This window comes from Geotrypetes seraphini, chromosome 5 (genome assembly GCF_902459505.1).
Source record: "Geotrypetes seraphini chromosome 5, aGeoSer1.1, whole genome shotgun sequence".
In the NCBI taxonomy this organism is placed as follows: domain Eukaryota; kingdom Metazoa; phylum Chordata; class Amphibia; order Gymnophiona; family Dermophiidae; genus Geotrypetes; species Geotrypetes seraphini.
Window position 1 is genome coordinate 215,605,154 of NC_047088.1, and position 19,085 is coordinate 215,624,238.

General features: G+C 40.6%; 1 protein-coding gene across 3 annotated transcripts in view; it reads right to left on the reverse strand.

Annotated features, from left to right (window-relative positions):
* Positions 1-19,085, reverse strand: part of PKP4 (plakophilin 4) — a 287,449-nt gene that overhangs the window by 82,587 nt on the left and 185,777 nt on the right. The window lies entirely within an intron of this gene.

The window sequence follows — 19,085 nt, forward strand, 5'->3', positions numbered from 1 at the left end:
AGAAAGAGTTACTTAATTTAGGGGGAACCAAATTAATAGGTTAACTATTTTCCCCCATTATGTAAAGTGCCAGGAACAGGACGGCAGAAGACAAACTCAAATAGTGATGGAGATAAGGCAGACTGTGATCAATTTTCAGAGGATTGTGTTTGTGAGGAGCTAGCTAAACTAAAAGATGGCGAAACGATGGGGCCAGATTGTGTACATCCGAGGGTACTGAAGAAACTTAGGGAAGCTCTGGCGGATACACTTTGATATATTCAATGCTTTTCTAGAATTGGGAGTGGTACTGGAGGACTGGAAAAGGTTGGTCCCTTTTCACAAAAGCGGAAGTAAGAAGTAGGGAACTACAGGCCGTTAAGCCTGACTTCTGTGGTAAATAAATTAATGGAAACTTTTTAAAACAGAGAATAGTGATGTTTCTGGAATCCAGTGGATTACAGGAGCTGAGGAAACATGACAGCAAATAAAGACCTAACAAGTTCATCCAATCTGCATTATAAATTAATGATTAAATTGTCTTTTTTTCTTTGATATATCTGGGCCATTGACTTTAGAAGTCTGTCCAGGTTCAAACTACTGCAGTTGCCATCGAAGCTCACTCCAGCCTATCTAAACCAAATTATCATTTGTGGGCTAAAGACCATAAAAGTCTGCCCAGAGCAGTCCATATTACTGGAGTTCCCATCAAATCCCTCCCAAGCCCATTCTAAACCAAATTGCCATATATGGGACACAGACCATGCAAGTCTGTCCAATACTGGCTTTAGGGATAGATTCACAAAGCAAACCGATCGTGTACCGATCGGCTTGCGAGCCCTTTGCGACCAAATTTCCCTCCAACCCCATTCACTAACAGCTGTAGCGATCCGATCCCAACCCTCCCATGCAAATTAGCAAAACCCCATGCAAAATAGCCAAGCAATTGATTCACTAACAATTGCTTGGCTATTTTGAATCAGGTTTTACTATTGGCAAATCCAACTGCTGCAGACCTGTCGATAACTGAGTTACCGACAGGTCTGCAGGTTTTTTGACAGGCCTGCCTGTCTTTTTTATTCATTTTTTTCCATGGCAGGCCTGTCAAAAAAATGTACCCCCCCCCACAAATGCGCCCCTCCTCGAAGAAAACGTGCCACCCAAGCAGGAGGGATGCCAACTCCCTCCTGCCATAAGGGCTTAAACCCCCCCCAAAAAAAACACAATTATAATGCCGATGCTGCAGCACGGCCCTTGCCCTCCCTCTCCACGACCGGCACGGCACTTGCCCTCCTCCCGGAACAGCCCACCCACCACCAAAAAGTTGGAAGCAGGAGGGGTGATCAGTCCCTCCTACTCCGTAGGCCTCCCACCCCCTGGCCCACCCCGACCGGCTTACCCCTACACCCACCTCCCTCCCCGTATCTTTAAAATAGTTGGGAGCAGGAGGGGTCCCCTGACCCTCCTGCTCCAAGGACAATCTTCGGGAGTAGGGGGCAAGTCCTCCTGCTCCCCTGGCCGCCGCTGCGCAATAGCGGCCTTAGGGTCTGCCCCAGCGCATCATCTGATACACGGAGTGGGGCCTAAGGCACTGATTGGCTGAGGCGCCTCGGGTTCCCACTTGTTTGGAGAACCATATATCTATTTCCCTTTTCTCTTGGTTTTATTTTCTTTACATAAAGGTCGATAGCCATTTTTATTGCTTCTTTCAGCTTGGACCATTACTTTTCCACTTTTATGTCCTCCTATCAACTCTATCTTCAGGTACCGACTCAGACAGTCTGCCAATGGCTGGCCCGGACCTTCTTGCCGCCATCAGAATTGACGTTGGGGGTAAGGCTTCTGGGCCAGCAGCGTGAAATGGCTGCATCTGCCTGGCCTTTCCCTTCTACTTTCGGCAGTGTGCAACCAGCAGTGGCAGTGGCGGTCCTGCAAGGTAACGGGGGGGGGGGGGGGAGGGGATTTTGGTATTCGCTCCATAGGACACACCCTTTTTTCCACCCACTTTTTTGGGGAAAAAAGTACGTCTTAGGGAGCAAAAAATACGGTAAGTCATGCATCAGAATTTTGAATGCATTGAAGGGAAGAGATGGTTTAGTGGAAGACCTGCAAAAAGGAAGTTGCAGGAGTCTAGGTGAGAGGTAATATGAGTGTGGATAAGGATTTTGGTAGAGCGCTCAGAAAGGAAAGGTTGGATTTTGGTGATATTATAGAGGAAGACATGACAGGCTTTAGCAATCTGTTGGATTTGTGCAGAGAGAGGAGTCAAAGGAACAAGTCAGTGGAGACTTTAACAAGGGTAGTTTCTGTAAAATGTAAAGGGCGAAAGACTTAATGAAGTGAGTCAAGAATAGATTGAGATGAAATAAAGTTAAGGTAACAGCGGTAAACAGCACGTTCAAGTAGTTTGGATAAGAAAGATAGAAGGAAGATGGGGCAATGGTGGGCAGGATCCAACAAAGATTTTTTGAGGAGTGGTGTAATCAAGGCATGTTGAAGGCATTAGGAACCATTCCAGTGGAAAGTGAAAGATTGAGGATATGACAGATAGAAGGGATGACAATAGGAGAGAGTGCTGAGTAGATGGGTGGGAATAGACCTTCCCTGCTTTCCATATATAGCCTTTTGAGATTCCTTAAGCTGGCAATTTTTTTTTTATTTTGCTTTGTCTATTAATTCAAATTTGTAATAATATTTGATCTTCAGTATAGATAACCATGAAACCTATCCTATATGGATTAGTACTTTTTTTTAAAAACTGGGGTGTTATGTCCTATTAGTGTGTCACAGAGACTTGGAAGATGTGTTGCAGGTCCAGCAAGAATTGCTCTTTCTTCCTTAGTTGGATACTGTGTCTGAAGCGGAAGTGCCTATGGCAAGCAGAAAGCATAAGAATAACCATACTGGTCCATCTAGCCCAATTTCCACAGTGGCTAATCTAGGTCACAAGTACCTGACAGAAACCCTAGTAGTAATTACATTCCATGCTACCGATCCCAGGGCAAGCAGTGGCTTCCCTTGTGTCTGTCTCAATAGCAGACTATGAACTTTTCCTCCAGGAGCTTGTCCAAATACTTTTTAAACTCATCAGCATTAACTGCTGTTCACCACATCCTTTGATGAGTTCGAGAGCTCAGCTATTCTTTGAATGAAACAATATTTCCTCCTATTCATTTTAAAAGTATTTCCCTGTTAACTTGAGTATCCCTAATCTTCATAATTTTTGATAGAATAAAAAATGGATTCACTTGAACCTGTTCTACTCCACTTAGAATTACGTAGATTTCAATCTTATCTCCCCTCAGTCATCTCTTTTCCAAGCTGAAGAGCCCTAATCTCTTTAGTCTTTCCTCATACAAGAAGAGTTTTATCCCCTTTTATCATCTTTGAGCTTTTCTAATTCGCTATATCTTTTTTGAGATATAGCAACCAAAACTGAACGCAATACTCGAGATGAGATCACACTATGGAGCGATACAGAGGCATTATAATAGCCTTAGTCTTATTTACCATCCCTTTTCTTTTTAAAAAAAATATTTTATTAATTTTAAGATAATCAAAATATACAAATCAGTAGAAATATACAATTAATAAAAAAATATACAAATATACAGTAATAATAATAATAATAATTTTATTCTTATATACCGCCAACAATCTTGCGACTTCTAGGCGGTTTACAATAAAGAGAAGTGGTTTACAATAAAGAGAAACTGTAAATACAATAAAAAGAAACTGTACATACAGCAAATTAAAGGGTATAGCATTGTACATCTGGTAATTCCAACATTAATAATATTAACAACAGTTTGTGTGCTGCAAGACCAGGAAGTGCCATGCTGCTAACACAAAATTTAGAAATATTCCATGAATTGAATGGTGTGTTCATGGTTAGTGATTAGGGTTGGGGTTTACAATTTACAGGGTCGGGTATGTGGTGGTATTATGAGGGGGGCTGATGTTCTGGTTCGTTACCTAGGTATTTCAAGAACAGGTAGGTTTTTAGGTGTTTCCTGAATTCGCCATAGTTGTTTGTGTGAGCAATTAGTTTTTCTAAGTCTTTACCCCATGTGGCTGCCTGGTACGATAGCAGTTGTTGATGGTATCTCTTATATTTACACCCTCTAGCCGGAGGGGAGACAAATTTCAGGTGTGTTTTTCTTTTATGTCTGTTGGTTGGGAATGGGAAGAGGTCTGTAATATATTTAGGGGCTAGACCGTTTAATACCTTGAAGCAGAGACATCCTAGCTTGAACTATAACATGAAATCAACTAGTTGCTTATAACACAAATGATATACATAAAATGATGTTGACTATAAGGCCATACGAGTGTCTCATGCCCAATATATAGTAAGACCAGTACATTTAACTATGGCTGATAGTATGCATGAAGCGTTCCCAACAAGCTTCAAAGAATAGCTTCATTTGATAACTCATATATTAACACTGAAGTACATGTCAATGATCCAAAGCACAAGTTTGGATGGAGCTCCAAATTTGGTGGAAAGAACTAGTAGTTATGTTTTTCCGCGATAACGCTTTCAAATTTGGTAGTTATGCATACCGTGGTTCCACCATACGATGAATTCTACTTTAGATAAGTCCTTCCAACAATGCAGGATATTTTTTGTAGCCAAAAACAGTAATATATTAAGCAAACGGACATTGGATTCAGACAAAGAATGTGCAAGGCCCTATTGACCCAGAATAATAATTTTAAGGTGTAGGAGTTCTTTAATGTTTAAAATGATGGATATAGTGTTCCAGACTTTTTCCCAATACAATTTAAAATGTGGCCATAGATAAATCATGTGAGGTAGTATGCCTACAAATTTTCCACAGGACCAGCATAGATTGGAGCCTTTATTAGAAAATTTAGCAATTTTCTGTGGTGTTCAATGTGACCGTTGCAGTAAAAAGTAAACTGATTGTAGGACTGCTGCCGATCGAGTGGATTTAAATACCCTAGTCCACATTTTGCCTTATCTCATCATCAGCTGAAATCTCATAATCAGCGCTCATCATTTGTGATGTAAACACATCATGCGCTCATCATTTGTGATGTAAACACTGAGGAGGTTTGTCTCAACAATGTGTACCATTTGGAGGCTACACCCTAAGTGGGGTTTGTGACAATATATTGAAGAAAGTCAGGTGTAGATTTCAATTTAAGGAGATCAGGTATAGAAGCATAAATGCAGTGTTTTAACTGGAGCCAATTATTAAATTGATTGACAGGTAAGAAAAATTTGTCACATACTTCTTCAAAGGACAACCAGCGATTAGTCCCAAGATCTTTTAATGACCATATATCACAATTTTTCCAAATAGGCCAATTCAAGGCAATGTTTTTAATTTTGAAAGTGTTATTATTCTATAGTGAGATAAGACTAGAGTTCTTCCAGCTGATCTTCATAGCACCGTCAAATTGCATAAGTACCTTATATGTATAACGGAAAATATAATTGTTTTGTTTCACAGGAGGAGATAATGATAAGATAAGAGAAAGGTTGTTGAAACCATAAAGGAATTTTTCTAGAGACAGCCATGGGGGGGGGGGGGTGGGGGGGAGGAATCAGATATGCTATCGTTAAGGATCCATAAAGAACCTTGGCTCATTATGAATGCTTGGTGGTATTTAAGAAAATCCAGGAAGTTATCTCCCCCGTTTGACTTATTATTTTTGAGTTTATGCATTGCAATCCGGGGTTGGCAATTTTCCCACAAGAATTTGCTCAGGTTTCTTTCAATATCACAGTACACATTCTTGTGTAATAAATATGGTAACATACCTAATATATAATTGATTTTAAGTTGAATCATCATTTTGATCATTGCCAGATGCCCCCACCAGGTGATTTTTAATAGAGACCATTTATATGTTAAGTCCTTAATTATAGACATCAAGTAATCTACATTCAATTTTTCGGTACCCTCCAAAGTTGGACTAATGAGAAGACAAGATATTTCAATTTATTGGCATTTCATAAAAAACCCAAAGGAGTTGATAGTTTGTTTCTTTCATTCCACTTCAGAGGCATTAATTCAGATTTAGACATGTTTAATTTGTAGCTCGACACCAGTGCATACGACTCAATTACCTGAATGACTTGGGGTATAGAATCTGGTGTTATATAAAGCATAACATCATCCACATATGCAGAGAGTTTGATTTCGCAGCCACCTTGTTTGAAGCTATGGATGTCTGAATTTGCTCTTATGGCCACCAATAGCGGTTACAAAGCTAAATTAAAGAGTAAAGGAGATAATGGACATCCTTGACGAGTGCCTCTAGTAGGTTTGAAGGATTCAGAAAGGTGACTATTAATAGAAATTCTTGTTCTTTGAATATAACACCTTTATCATGAGAAGGGATATCAAATTTGCGTAAAGTAGCATAAATGAAGGGCCATTCCACTCTATCAAATGCCTTTTCTGAATCAAGCCCTATGAGAACAAGTTTGGGGGCAGATAATTGAGATGCAGCAATAATGTTCAATAACGTGCGAGAGTTGTTATGCTCAAATCTGTTTTTATTATGAATAAAAGATATAATACAAACAACATAGGTTAGAACAAACAGAAACAAAACAAGCAACAAGGCAGAACAGTTCCAGCATAATACAACCCTCCCAGATTTCCCCCCCCCCAACGCGAGAGTTGTTAAATGAGTGTCTGCCATTAATGAATCCGGTTTGATCAGTAGTAATCAAGTATGATATGACCAGCTGTAATCTGGTTGCCAGAATCTTGGCGAATATTTTAGCATCCACGTTGATCATGGAAAGCAGTCTATAATTAGTGACAAACTGACAATCCTTACCCGGTTTAGGGATAACAATGATGGTCACTTCTGTGAAGGTACCAGAAGCTATCTTTGTGATATCAGATGAGTAAAAAATTGTTGCATATATGGGGCAAGTGTATGTACCATCCCTTTTCTAATAATTCCTAGCATCCTGTTTGCTTTTTTGGCTGCCACCACACATTGGGCAAAAAGTTTCAGTATAATGTCTATGATGACACCTAGATCATCTTCATGGGTTCCGACCCCTAAGGTGAACCCCAGCATCAGGTAACTATGATTTGGATTATTCATTCCAATGTGCATCACTTTGCATTTGTCCACATTAAATTTCATCTGCCATTTGGATACTTAGTCTTCCTGCAAATTTTCAGTCTGCATTCATTTTAACAACTTCAAACAGTTTTGTTTCATCTGCAAATTTAATCACCTCACTTGTTCCAATTTCCAGATCATTTATAAATATTTTAAACCGCACCAGTCCCAGTACAAATCCTTGTGACACTCCACTATTTACCTTCCTCCACTGGGAAAAATGGCCATTTAACCCTGTTTTCTGTCCAATAACCAATTCCTAATCCACAACAGAACATTGCTTCCTATCCCATGACTCTAATATTCTCAGGAATCTCTCATGAGGAACTTTGTCAAAAGCTTTCTGAAAGTCTAGATATACTATGCCAACCAGCTCTCCTTTTTCCACGTATATTTACACCTTTAAAGAAATCAAGCAAATTGGTGAAGACCTCCCTTGATTGAACCCATGCTGTCTGATTAAACCATTAAATTTTCAATAATAGTTTCCATGTTTTTGCCTGGCAATAAAGTCAGGCTTACTAGTCTGTAATTTACCTTCTGACGTCAGAGGAGAGGCGGGACCGCGGCGCAGGAAGCAGCGCCGAAGCAACTCAGGGATCGCTGACATCGCGATCCCGCTGCGGGCTGCTTCAAAGGTGGTGCAGGGAGGCCAGGGGTGCGAGCGGTCCTTCGGGGGTGGGGGGGACTGAACGGCAAGGCCGGGAGCACCCCCTCAGGGCTTGCACCCTGGGCGGACCGCCCCCCCCTTAGTACGCTACTGCAGCCAGCTCTCCAAGTGTTCTAAGGCTGCTGTGCCCCGCCCAGTCCTACTCAGGGGCCGGGCTTCCTTCAGCTGAGGCTGCTTCCTGCCCTGTTTAGCCAGCCTCTTACAAAATGGAGGATTTAAAGGGGCCCTGCCAGTTTTCACCAGGCTATGTTCTAAAACAGGTCTGAACACAGCCTGTGCTTCCTGGTCCTGCTCCTGCCTAACAGGGACAAAGTGATTAGCCCGGACCAGTTTTACAGGATGTTTTTTAAGGGTCTTTACTGGCACAGGGCCGGCATTGGAATCGGGCTTGTGACAATGCGCATCTCTTATGAGAAGCTTAGAGTGATATGGAGACTAATACTATGCTAGGGTACACCTGGCGGGGCCTCTGCGTGTGCGGATCGCCGGACTTGATGGACCTAGGGTCTGTTCCAGAGATGGCACTTCTTATGTTCTTATGTACTGGATCACTAGTAGGTATAAAAAAAAAAATTGGTATAACCCTAGAAACCATCCAATCTTCAGACTGCGGGCTGTCAAACAGAGGAAAAATGTGTGTGATTGCGTGTGGTATCTGAGGGGAATAAACTGACTTTCCTGCAGCACCATCATATTTCAGTATGGCCTTGTACATTTCAGAGATCCTAAGTTGTGGTATATTACATTTCCCCTTTCCTCTTGCAACTCCTTTTATTCCCATCTATCTCTTTTCTGTCTTAATCTTCGGTACTGAAACTCTGTTGTGAACAAGAGAAGTAAATATCCCCTCATCCAAGTCTCATTTATTAGGAGTAGTGTCACACTCATTTAAGGTTCTGTTACTCACATTCTTGGAAGTCCCTTGTCTCACTAAGAACCTCGGGGGGGGGGGGGGAGGGGGAAAGGAGGGTCAGGATGCTGCTGGTTAGAGAGCAGAAAGTGAAAAGATAGAGAACATGAGAGTGTGGGGGATCGTGAACAGGGATAGGAAAGTGAAAGGCTAACTAAAAGGGAAGTTAGGAAAAGTCAGGGGATGGTCGTTCAGTCTGGGTCAATGTGGGGATGATGGTGGCATTGAGTGGAGTAGGGATGGGCTGGTCAAATGAAAGATTCCCAATATGTTTTGGGACTAATCATATCTTCTATTTTTGCACTTTTCTAGTATATAGAAGAAATTTATACTTCTAATTCTCCAGTTTTGCAGTACATATCCATATGTATGTGACCATATATATATATAAAGGACATTCTATAAAATACAGATTGTGTAAAAAGCAAGCACAATGACATAAGGGATTAAGATTTAAACATTAAAATTATTTGCCTGTTGAATACCCATGTTTTAACTATTTTCATAATAAATTAAATTCTCATCTTTCATCTTTACTGCTTATCTCAGACAGATTGTAAGCTCTGTTGAGGAGGAGGCTGCTAAAGGCTCTATATTGCATTTATATTTTCATAATGGTGAGGGTCAACAATCTTACTTCAGTATCAATGCTTTATAAAATTAACCCCATGTCTCTGTACAATGCTGTACATCTCAGATGCATTAAACAAATGATTAATACCATATATTCAAGAGTAGTTTGACATAAAGAACAACTGGTTACTTAAGCAAAGATACAGCAGATGTAATCTAATACTACCCCAAAAAAGTTTCATGTTAAGCATTTCCCTTCTATAACCCAGAACCAATGGAAGAAAAATTCACATGAAACATATTTTGATATCTACCAAAATGTTTACATACATACTATACAAATATAGATATCATATTTGTTTAACATCAAGCAGGACTAACAAAATCAATAGAAGCCTGTCTATAGCTCAAGTTTTTTTATAAACCAGCAAGATGTCTTTGTTTAAAACCTCAGTTAACATCTGATCTTCAATTAATATTTTGCCGTTTTCCCTTGACATGCTAATCACACCAGACAAGTGCCGCCATCAAACATTTTGTGGAAAAATTGTTTAGTATTACCTCAAAAGTTTCATAGCAATTTGAATTATAAATATTGCACACTACCTTTATTCCGCTGAACTGCAAGAGACAGTTAATTTGATACTTATTTCATATTGCATGATCATATTCCATTAGATCAAATCAACAAGGACATCTTGCATTGTATTGTGTGAAACAATGTTCATATAGCTTGCAAAGACAGATGAGTAAGAAAGCAGAAAAGTTAGTGGATGTCTAAAAGCATTGGCAAGGAAGATTTTTTTTTTCCATTAGATAAATACAACAGTACACAGTCTTGATCATAATTTCTGTTCATGTTATGCTCCATTTGTATTCAGTCAACCAATACCTATTATAAAAAGCATATACACACCCATTAATATAAGCCATAAAATGTCCAATATGCTGTCTTTAAAGAGAAACAAAAGCTATCGAAGAGAAACATATTACAATACATAAATAATGCTGTACGTGATGAGATTTTCTTAATAACTACTCTAATTGTACTTACTTGCAATAAATGGTTCCACATTTTTATTATCCAACTAGTACTTCTTTTGATACAGTAAAGCTTTCAACTACTGTTTGAGTCCTGAGAGTTAGCCTATTTTGATATGGCATAGGTTCTGAGTTCAAACAATGGGCTTGATATTAGGCCAATGAGATGAATGGAAAAAGCTAAATGCTGGCTGTGGTGTTCCATATGTTTAGCATAGTTATCTGCAGTCACATTGACTATATAGATCACCTTGCAAGTTCTTAGTTTACCTATTAAATATATAAGTTATCTGGATAGCGGCTAAATATCATAAATATTCAGATATTTTGGCACACCCTTGCTCCACCCCCGAACCTTGCCCCTTCTTATCTAGATAACACTGGGCCATCTATTCTGATTTCTTCTCAATATTTTATCAATGTAAATTCTAAAACTACACAGATAGCGAAGTTATACATTTTTACTAAATGATTCTAAACCACCTGTTTTGCAATTATTGTATGATTCATTATATCACCTTCTTTCCTCAATACCACTGCAAGCTCAATTTTGCTAAAATTAATACAGGAGATTATGGCGCAGTGGTTAAAGCTACAGCCTCAGCACCCTGAAGTTGTGGGTTCAAACCCATGCTGCTGTTTGTGACCCTGGGCAAGTCACTTAATCCCCCCCCCCCATTGCCCCCAAGTACATTAGACAAATTGTGAGCCTGCCGGGAAAGACAGGGAAAAATGCTTGAGTACCTGAATAAATTCATTCATGTAAACTGTTCTGAGCTCCCCTAGGAGAATAGTATAGAAAATTGAGTGAATAAATATAACTGCAGAGATTAATGTACTGGTGTTCACACATTTGAGGGTCCTTAAAAATATATTTATGTTATATGGGAGTCCATCATACTTGCGCCCAGGTAGTACTGGTCCTAACGTAGTAGAGGATGGCAAATAAAGATCTGAATCGTCCATCCAGTCTGCCCAATGTCCACACTCATCAATTCATAGCTAAATCAACAGTGAGTGTCGTATAAAATACCAAAATCCTAGTCTTTTCTGTTTCTGGGACATAGCATATAGAAGCCTGCCCAACTCTGTCCTTAGGTTCCACTACTAGAATTGCTGTCAAGGCCCACTCCAACCTATCCCGATCTGTCTTGTCATATATAGGACACAGATCATAGAGCTATGTCTGGCATTGGCAGTTCTTCACAGCCAGAGCTGCCATCTAAGCACCACTCAACAAATCACACAAATGTGAAGTCTAAGGGAGAGGAAGGGAAAGTAGAAGGCATGGTTAGGCAGACTAGATGGCAGATAAAGATAATGGCCTTTCATTTTTCTACATTTCAAAGAAGTGATCGTCTGTGTTCATCCCACGCCTTTTTGAATTCCATCACTGCTTTTGTCTCCAACATCTCCTTCAGAAGGGCATTCTAGATAGCCACCCTTTTTGTGAAAAAGAACTTCCTGACATTATCTTAAGTCTAAGACCCCACAACATCAATTCATATCCTCTAGTTTTACCATTTCCCCTTTTCTGGAATAGATTTAAAGTATTTAAATGTCTGTATTAGAGACCAACACAGGGACAAATTTTTCCCTGTCCCCGCGGGAACTCATTTTCTCGTCCTGGCGAGTTCTTTTCCTGTCCCTGTTTGAGGCTTGTGCAGTTAAGGCAAAGTTTACAGGAATGGGGCAGGGGCAAGGACAGCGACAAAACTCACGGGGACGGGGCAAGGAAACTGAGTTCCTGTGGGGGTGGGGAAAAATTTATCTCCTTGTCATTCTCTAGTCTGCATCATATCTCCCCTATCCCTCCTTTCCTCTGATGTTAGCTGCCATTGACTCACGTTTAAGTCCTAGAGATTTGATGAATTACAGATCTAAAAAGAAATCAGTTATGTGCTAGTCCAGTAAGGTCCTCTAGCACCATTCCCATAGTTGTTTTCAATGTGTACAGCCATTTGATTGTAGGCCACCCTCTTTGCCTGGTTCCTTTGATCTTCCCAAACATGATGCCCATCTCCAGTTATCTCTCTCTTCTGAGAGTGAGTGCACTAAGTGCAGTGTGAGGCCTTGTTGCAAGAAGTTGAACAGCATCAAAGGCTTTATCCTATCTCAAGAAGACATTGAATGCTTGAGTGTTTGGAATGCCATTGGTAGAAGACTATATCAAAATGTGTGTGTTTAGTGAAGTACGTTAAATAAGTGTCATTTTCCATAATAAAGAGCAGATATTGAAGGTTCATTTAATAAAATACTACTAGATATTTTTCATAATTTAAAAAAAATCATTATTTGATGACAGAAGAATGTTTTCCTATTCTTTTATAGTATAACTATAAAAGAATAGGAAAACATTTTTCTTTCAAACACTGTATTAGTGGGGTTCTAAGGAATCCGACCCCACTTGATATAATAATCAAATTGGAGACTCTGTAGTGCTATTTCTGTACTGATTATTGCTCTTTTCCAATAAAACAGAAGTCATAATTTTGCCTTTTAATCAATGTATTGCTACTGAGTGTGAAAACATAAGTTATAGAAATTTGCTTTATTAAGCAAAAATAGCAAATTTTAAGAAAAACTGAGCTTTATGTAATCAGTGGTTTTCAGGATTCAGGATGGGCTTTAAAAATTTGTTTAAAATTATTTTCTGATCAAGCATAATCAAATTCATGGGAAATTCATGCCAATTCATGCAGTTTTGCCAACTTTAGGTTTTTCTGGACAATCCTACTGAACACAATATTTCAAGTAGGACCTTACCAATGACTTGTACAGGGGCATCATATCACCTGCTGTCAGCTGGTTATGCCTCTCTCTCTCTGCAGCTTAGCATTCTTCTGGCTTATGGTCACCACCTTGCCACATTGTTTCATTGCCTTTAGATCCTTTGACATTATTACCCCAAGGTCCCTCTCCCACTCTGTGTATATCAGCCTCTCACCTCCTAGCACATACAGCTCCCTTGGATTTCTACTCCATATATGCATCATTCTGCACTTCTTCACATTAAATATTAACTGTCAAATATTAGACCATTCTTCTAGCTTTTGAAGATCCTTCTTCATTTTGTTGACTCCCTCATGGGTGTCCACTCTGTTGCAAATCTTGGAATCATCTGCAAAAAGACAAACTTTACATTCTAATCTTTCAGCAATGTTGCTCAAATATATTGAATAGTATTGGCCCCAGCACCAATCCTTGATGCATTCACCTACTCATTTTTCCTTCCTCCAAGTGAATTTCATTAACCACCACCCTCTGATGTCTGTCAACCAATTTCTAATCCAGTTTAGCACTTTGGGTCCTACATTCAGAAAGGCAGTATATTAAACCCCCATCCCCCTATTCAAGAGCCTCTTATGAGTAATCTTGTCAAAGGCTTTGTTGAAATCCAAGTAGATTACAGCTGCCACATATTCTCTATTCAATTCTCTGGTCACCCAGTCAAAGAGTTAATCAGATTTGTTTGAACCCATTAGAAGGCTACAAAAGTAGTTTAAGAGTATCTCTCTCAGCAAGTAATTAGCTCTTAGAAATACAATCTACTAGATCCTTAGAGGGGAACCTATCAATAAAATAATAAAAACTGATTACCATAGCCTAACATATAGCTAGCAATCTGAGGGAACCTTAGTGTACAAATTCCCATTCCCTTAGCAACTTAAAGAATCACCAATATTAAGATGCAGGCAGCAGTCCAGCAGTGAACCTGCTACTATGATACATGCAGGTACCACCAAAGACATAGGAAAATATAGTAGGGAGGTTCTGGAAGTAAATTTAGGTTCTTAGGTAGGATGTTAAAATCCAGGACCTCCAAGGTAGCCATTTTTCAGATGTGCTCTGGAACTTCAATATGCGCATGAGGGAATGCTGCAGGGAGGAGAGTTTTAGATTTATTAGGAACTAGGAAACAATCTGGGGAAAGGGAAGCCTATTCTGCAACAATGGATTGCACCTAACTAGGGTGGAACAAGGCTGTTGGAATAAACGTTTCAAAATGAACTAGAGGAGCTTTTAAATTAGAAACTGAGGAAAGGCAGTCACTCGCTCAAAAGAGTAAAGTTTGGAACAAGATATCACCAAAACAGGGAAGACAATGCATTCCGTTAGTGAACTTGCAAGAGACAGACCATAGTAGATTAAGTGTCCTTAAATACCTGATTGTAAAAAACCGCTTAGATAATCTTGATAGGCGGTATATAAAATCCTAATAAACTTGAAAACTTGAAATACAGAGCAGGCAGATTTTAAAAACTGCCAATAATCCTTGTCCATAGGCAATGGAATGCTTTTTTGTTCAAGAGGAGTCCAAAAGTTCCGCAAGACCCACCCAAGCTCCACATCAGACCCCCACTCCCATAATAGTAGCACTAGTTGTAATGCCATTTCTTCCATTTATTCTTCATTTGCACACAGTATAATCTTATTAATGCATAATGGCAACCACATAATTAAACTACACAAAGAACAGTGTATGCAGAGAAAAATTTAATTATTATTTATATTCTGCTTTTTTAAGATGTCAAGGCAAATTAACAAATAGAAATAAAACAAAAGGAAAATAAGATATCATTTAACTGAACTAATACATTTATCAATTAGCTTTCAGAGGCTAAAACCTCCTTCCTTAGGTCAGTACTGCATACTGCATTTAACGTATCCTGTTCTGACCTGAAGGGGATTTTATTCTCTGAAAGTTACTCAAAATTTATTAAAATTAGTCCAATAGAAAGATCATCTTATTTCCATTTTCTATTTCTAAATGTTTATCAACAGAGCTACAGTACTACTTTATCCTAAAAAAAAAAAAATTAAATTATTTTACCTTTGTCATCTCTGGTTTCTGCTTTTCTCATCTTCTCTTCACTTTTTCTTCCATTCAGCGTCTGTCCTCTCTCCCCCTTCCATACGACATCTGCAGTCTTTCTATGTCCCTACCATAATCTCACCTCTCCCCTTTTCATCCAGCCTGTGCCCCCTCTCTTTTTTACATGATTCATTGCAGCTTCACTCCTCTCATTTTTATCTCTCCTTTCTCTTCCTCCCCTCCCCCCATGCTCTGGCAAGTCTCTCCTCTCCTTCATCACCCTACCCCATCCCATAGACTGGTATCTATGTCTCCTCTTCCATCTCTCCATCCCTTCTTCCTCAACCCAAATGGTTTTGATATCTCTCTCCTCTCCCCAGGTCTGTTATCTTAGTCTCTTTCCATTCCCTCTCTCCCTCCCCATGGTCTGGATGGAAAACCAGCAGGAGAGATGTCCACACCCTCCTGCCAGCAGACCTCTCTCTTCAAAATGGTGGGTCTTCCCTTCCCAGTGCCATTTTGAAGAGGCGTGCTTGCCAGCAGGAGGGCATGGACACCTCTCCTGCTGGTTTTCCATCTAAAGGTACAAGGGGTGTGTTGGCTGTCAGACTCATCAAGATGGAGGACTCTCTTTGGAGAGGTTCTTAGTGGGATCGGTGGCAGGAGGGAGGGAGGAATCGGGGATCTCCCTGCTGGTTCAGATAATTGCATCAGGGGAATCCCCAATCATCTGAGCTGGTAGGACTCCCTGAAGCCATGGTTTCCAGAAGTCCTGCTGGCACAGCTGATCTGGGAGTCTCATGCCATGATCAGCTGATGGCAAGTCGTGGACTATTTTCGGGATTCCCCAGCAAAGACAGGCGGCAGAAATATAGGCCAGAGTTTTCTGGGCCTACATATCTGGTGCCTATCTTTGTGTGAATCATGCTTGAGGCACGATTCCCTAACCGATGCTGTTGTGTGTTTGACACATGATCGGCAGCCGCTTTTAAGGCAGTCGTCAACATGGGTGCCTGTTAGAGAATCTGGGTGATATTGTACAGTTGCTGCTATTGCCTTCGTCATGTGTCTAATTTAAGCTTTCTATCCTGGTGGGAAATCACCACTATCTGACTAATTTTGCTACTTTCATTCTTCCTTTGCCCTTTCTCCCTATGGATAATGTTAGATCAACTGGAAATATTTTAGATTTTATACTAGAGAATGACATGGTGACTGTTACCTGCGGGTAACCCGAAGGAATGGGGAGGGGGAAAAAAAAACCGACTGGTTGCTGCGGGTATGAGGACAAGGCCATTCACCGCCCGTGGAGTGGTGAATGGCCTTGTCCCCGCATTAAAGGATCTGTTGCAAGTTGCCTCTCTTCCCCCCCCCCATTGCGGGTCCAAAAGCTCTTGCACCCTTTCTCCCTAGCTCCCGATCACGGGTGGCAAAAATAACAAAAACCTGCGACTCTCTATGATCGACCCCTTCCCACCTCCCGGGGCAGGCCTACTAGCCTCTTAGAAGCTTCCAGCACACAGCGCTGCTCCAAAACCTTCTGGCAGCTGAGTCCCTCCTTCCGGAAGTTACATAGGAAGGAGTGACTCGGCGGTAAGAAGGTTCCAGAGCAGCATTGCCTGCAGGAAGTTTCTAAGAGGCTCTTAGGCCTACCCCGGGAGGCGTGAAGCGCCTGATCCAGAAGAGTCCCAGGTTTGTTGTTTTTGGGTTTTTTTGCCACCTGCGATTGGGAGCCAAGGAGGGTATGAGTGTGGGGGGCTGTTGGACCCATGATAGGGAGGAAGGGGGGCTGCTGATGCCCCACAAAGTGGGGAGGGGGTTGCTTGGGCTGACCGGCTGGAGCTGAAGGGATGGGAGACAGTTGCCAGATCTGATCAGAGGATTGGGAGGAAAGGAAACAAGTGCTAGGCCTATGTGGTGGGTAGAGTGGAGTTGGAGGGAAGGGAAGAGAGAGATGCCAGACCCACACCTGTGCACTGAAGGGCGGGGATAGAGTTGTTGGACCCATGGGAAGGGGGCTAGAGGGAAGGTAGAGAGGTGCTGGACCTGCAGGGAGGAAGGGAGAGAAGGGAAAGAGAAGCTGAACCAAGGGGATGAAGGAAGAGTGATAGAAATATTGAACATAGCAGAGATAAGGAGGAGGAAAAAGAGTGAGAGACACACATTGGTGTAAGGGAGTAAGAGGAGAGAAGCTGGACACAAGGAGATATACAAAAAGAAGGAAGATGGTGGGCATTGATGGAAGAATAGGAACAGGGACAAAAAGGGGAATGCTGCATAGGTGTGGGGTAATGCTAGACAGGGGAGTGTATATGGACACAGAGAAGATGGCTAGACATGGGGGAGAATAAGAATGCAGAAAGAAGATGCTAGACAGGGGGGCATAGGGATACACAGGAGTGATACTCTACACAGGAGGAGGGGATCAAAGAATGGCGAGACGATGAAGGTAGAGAAATAGGCACAGGGGAAATACTAGGAAGAGAAGTATAGGAGACAGAAGGGAGAAATACTAGAAAGGGAAGTATAGGAGACAGAGAAGGGAGATGCTGAACATGGGGAACAATGCATACACAGAGACAGAAGATAGATGGTGAGCATGGAGAAAGAAGAAATGTCAAATGGTCAAGAGACCCTGGCAAGTGAGCTAAGAGAAAACAAAAGAAAACAGAGACCAGCATCTGAGACCAACATGATTTTAAGGATAAAATGATGAGACTAGAAAAAAAATAATTTTTATTTTCTATTTTGTGATTAGAATATATCAGATTTTAAATATGTATTCTGCTAGAGCTGGTGTTGGACATAGCTGGGGACCGCAAAGCCCAGGCCGTGCTTCTTTAGCTTCCAGCTGGCTTAAGGCTCTCTCTGACCAGGAGGCAGTTGCCTTAATTGCACTCCCCTAACACCATTCCTGTCATGTGCGACTGTGGTATTTTGTTAACATGATTTTACTGTGTAGCATTCTGTAATAATTTGGCTTATTCAGTTTTCTCAATAGTGGAGGGGATATTTGTGAAGGGGTTTTGTTAATCCTTGCTCTGTATTATTTGTGTTTATAAAATGACAATTGTATAGAATATTGTTTCTTTTTAATAAAATAAGTTCAATGTAAAATCATAACTGTTCGAAGCTTGTGCACATAAGTTCAGACATTTTACGGGGATGGGGCAGGGATCAAACTACCAGGAATGGGGCAAAGATGGGGGGACAAATTTTTGTGCTGGATGTGAGGTGTTTTTTGGGGGCTGCTACTGTGCCTCATTTTTTCACCACTGTTTTTGATATAGTGAAGACACATAAGTGGAGTTTTTTTTTAGCCATATGAAGCTTAACTGAGGCTTTTTCTCTACTTTTTTCTGTGTCTCCTTTTTTTGTGGGTGTTATGTGTGATGTGTGGGTGGCCTTGCATTGTCCCATAAGACCCTTGAATGTTCTCTTTAGGGCGCATTTTGAGGTAAATGGTGACAAATTTTTTCCCCGTGTCATTCTCTATTTTATAGTATCCACACAGTATTTTAAATACAAGGATAGCAGACTTCTACATTCACTAGCTGCTGGTAAATATGTAAGTTCCTTTGAATACTGTCCCATTAGTTAAAAAAAAACAACCAACCAACCCAGGAACAAAGAAATCCATTAAAGATTTTACCAATATACAGAGCTCAAACAAAAGCTTGCTTGGATGGATCAGGTTCGTTGATCCCAGCTCAAAACATTTACTTCTGGACTAATGTTCATTTGTTGCTCTTAAAGACATTTACTATCAACATGCATAAAGATAATGATAGCAATGTCTAATATGCATACCAATACTGTATTACTTGTTGACAAATTTTGGTTATATTGATAACAGTTATAACTAATAGAAAATGCATCATCCTATGCTATCTTATATAACTAATCTAAAATGCCTGAATCCTTTGTGCTTCTGTTGGATGGAAGGTACCAAGGTATAGAAGTATCAATATTCT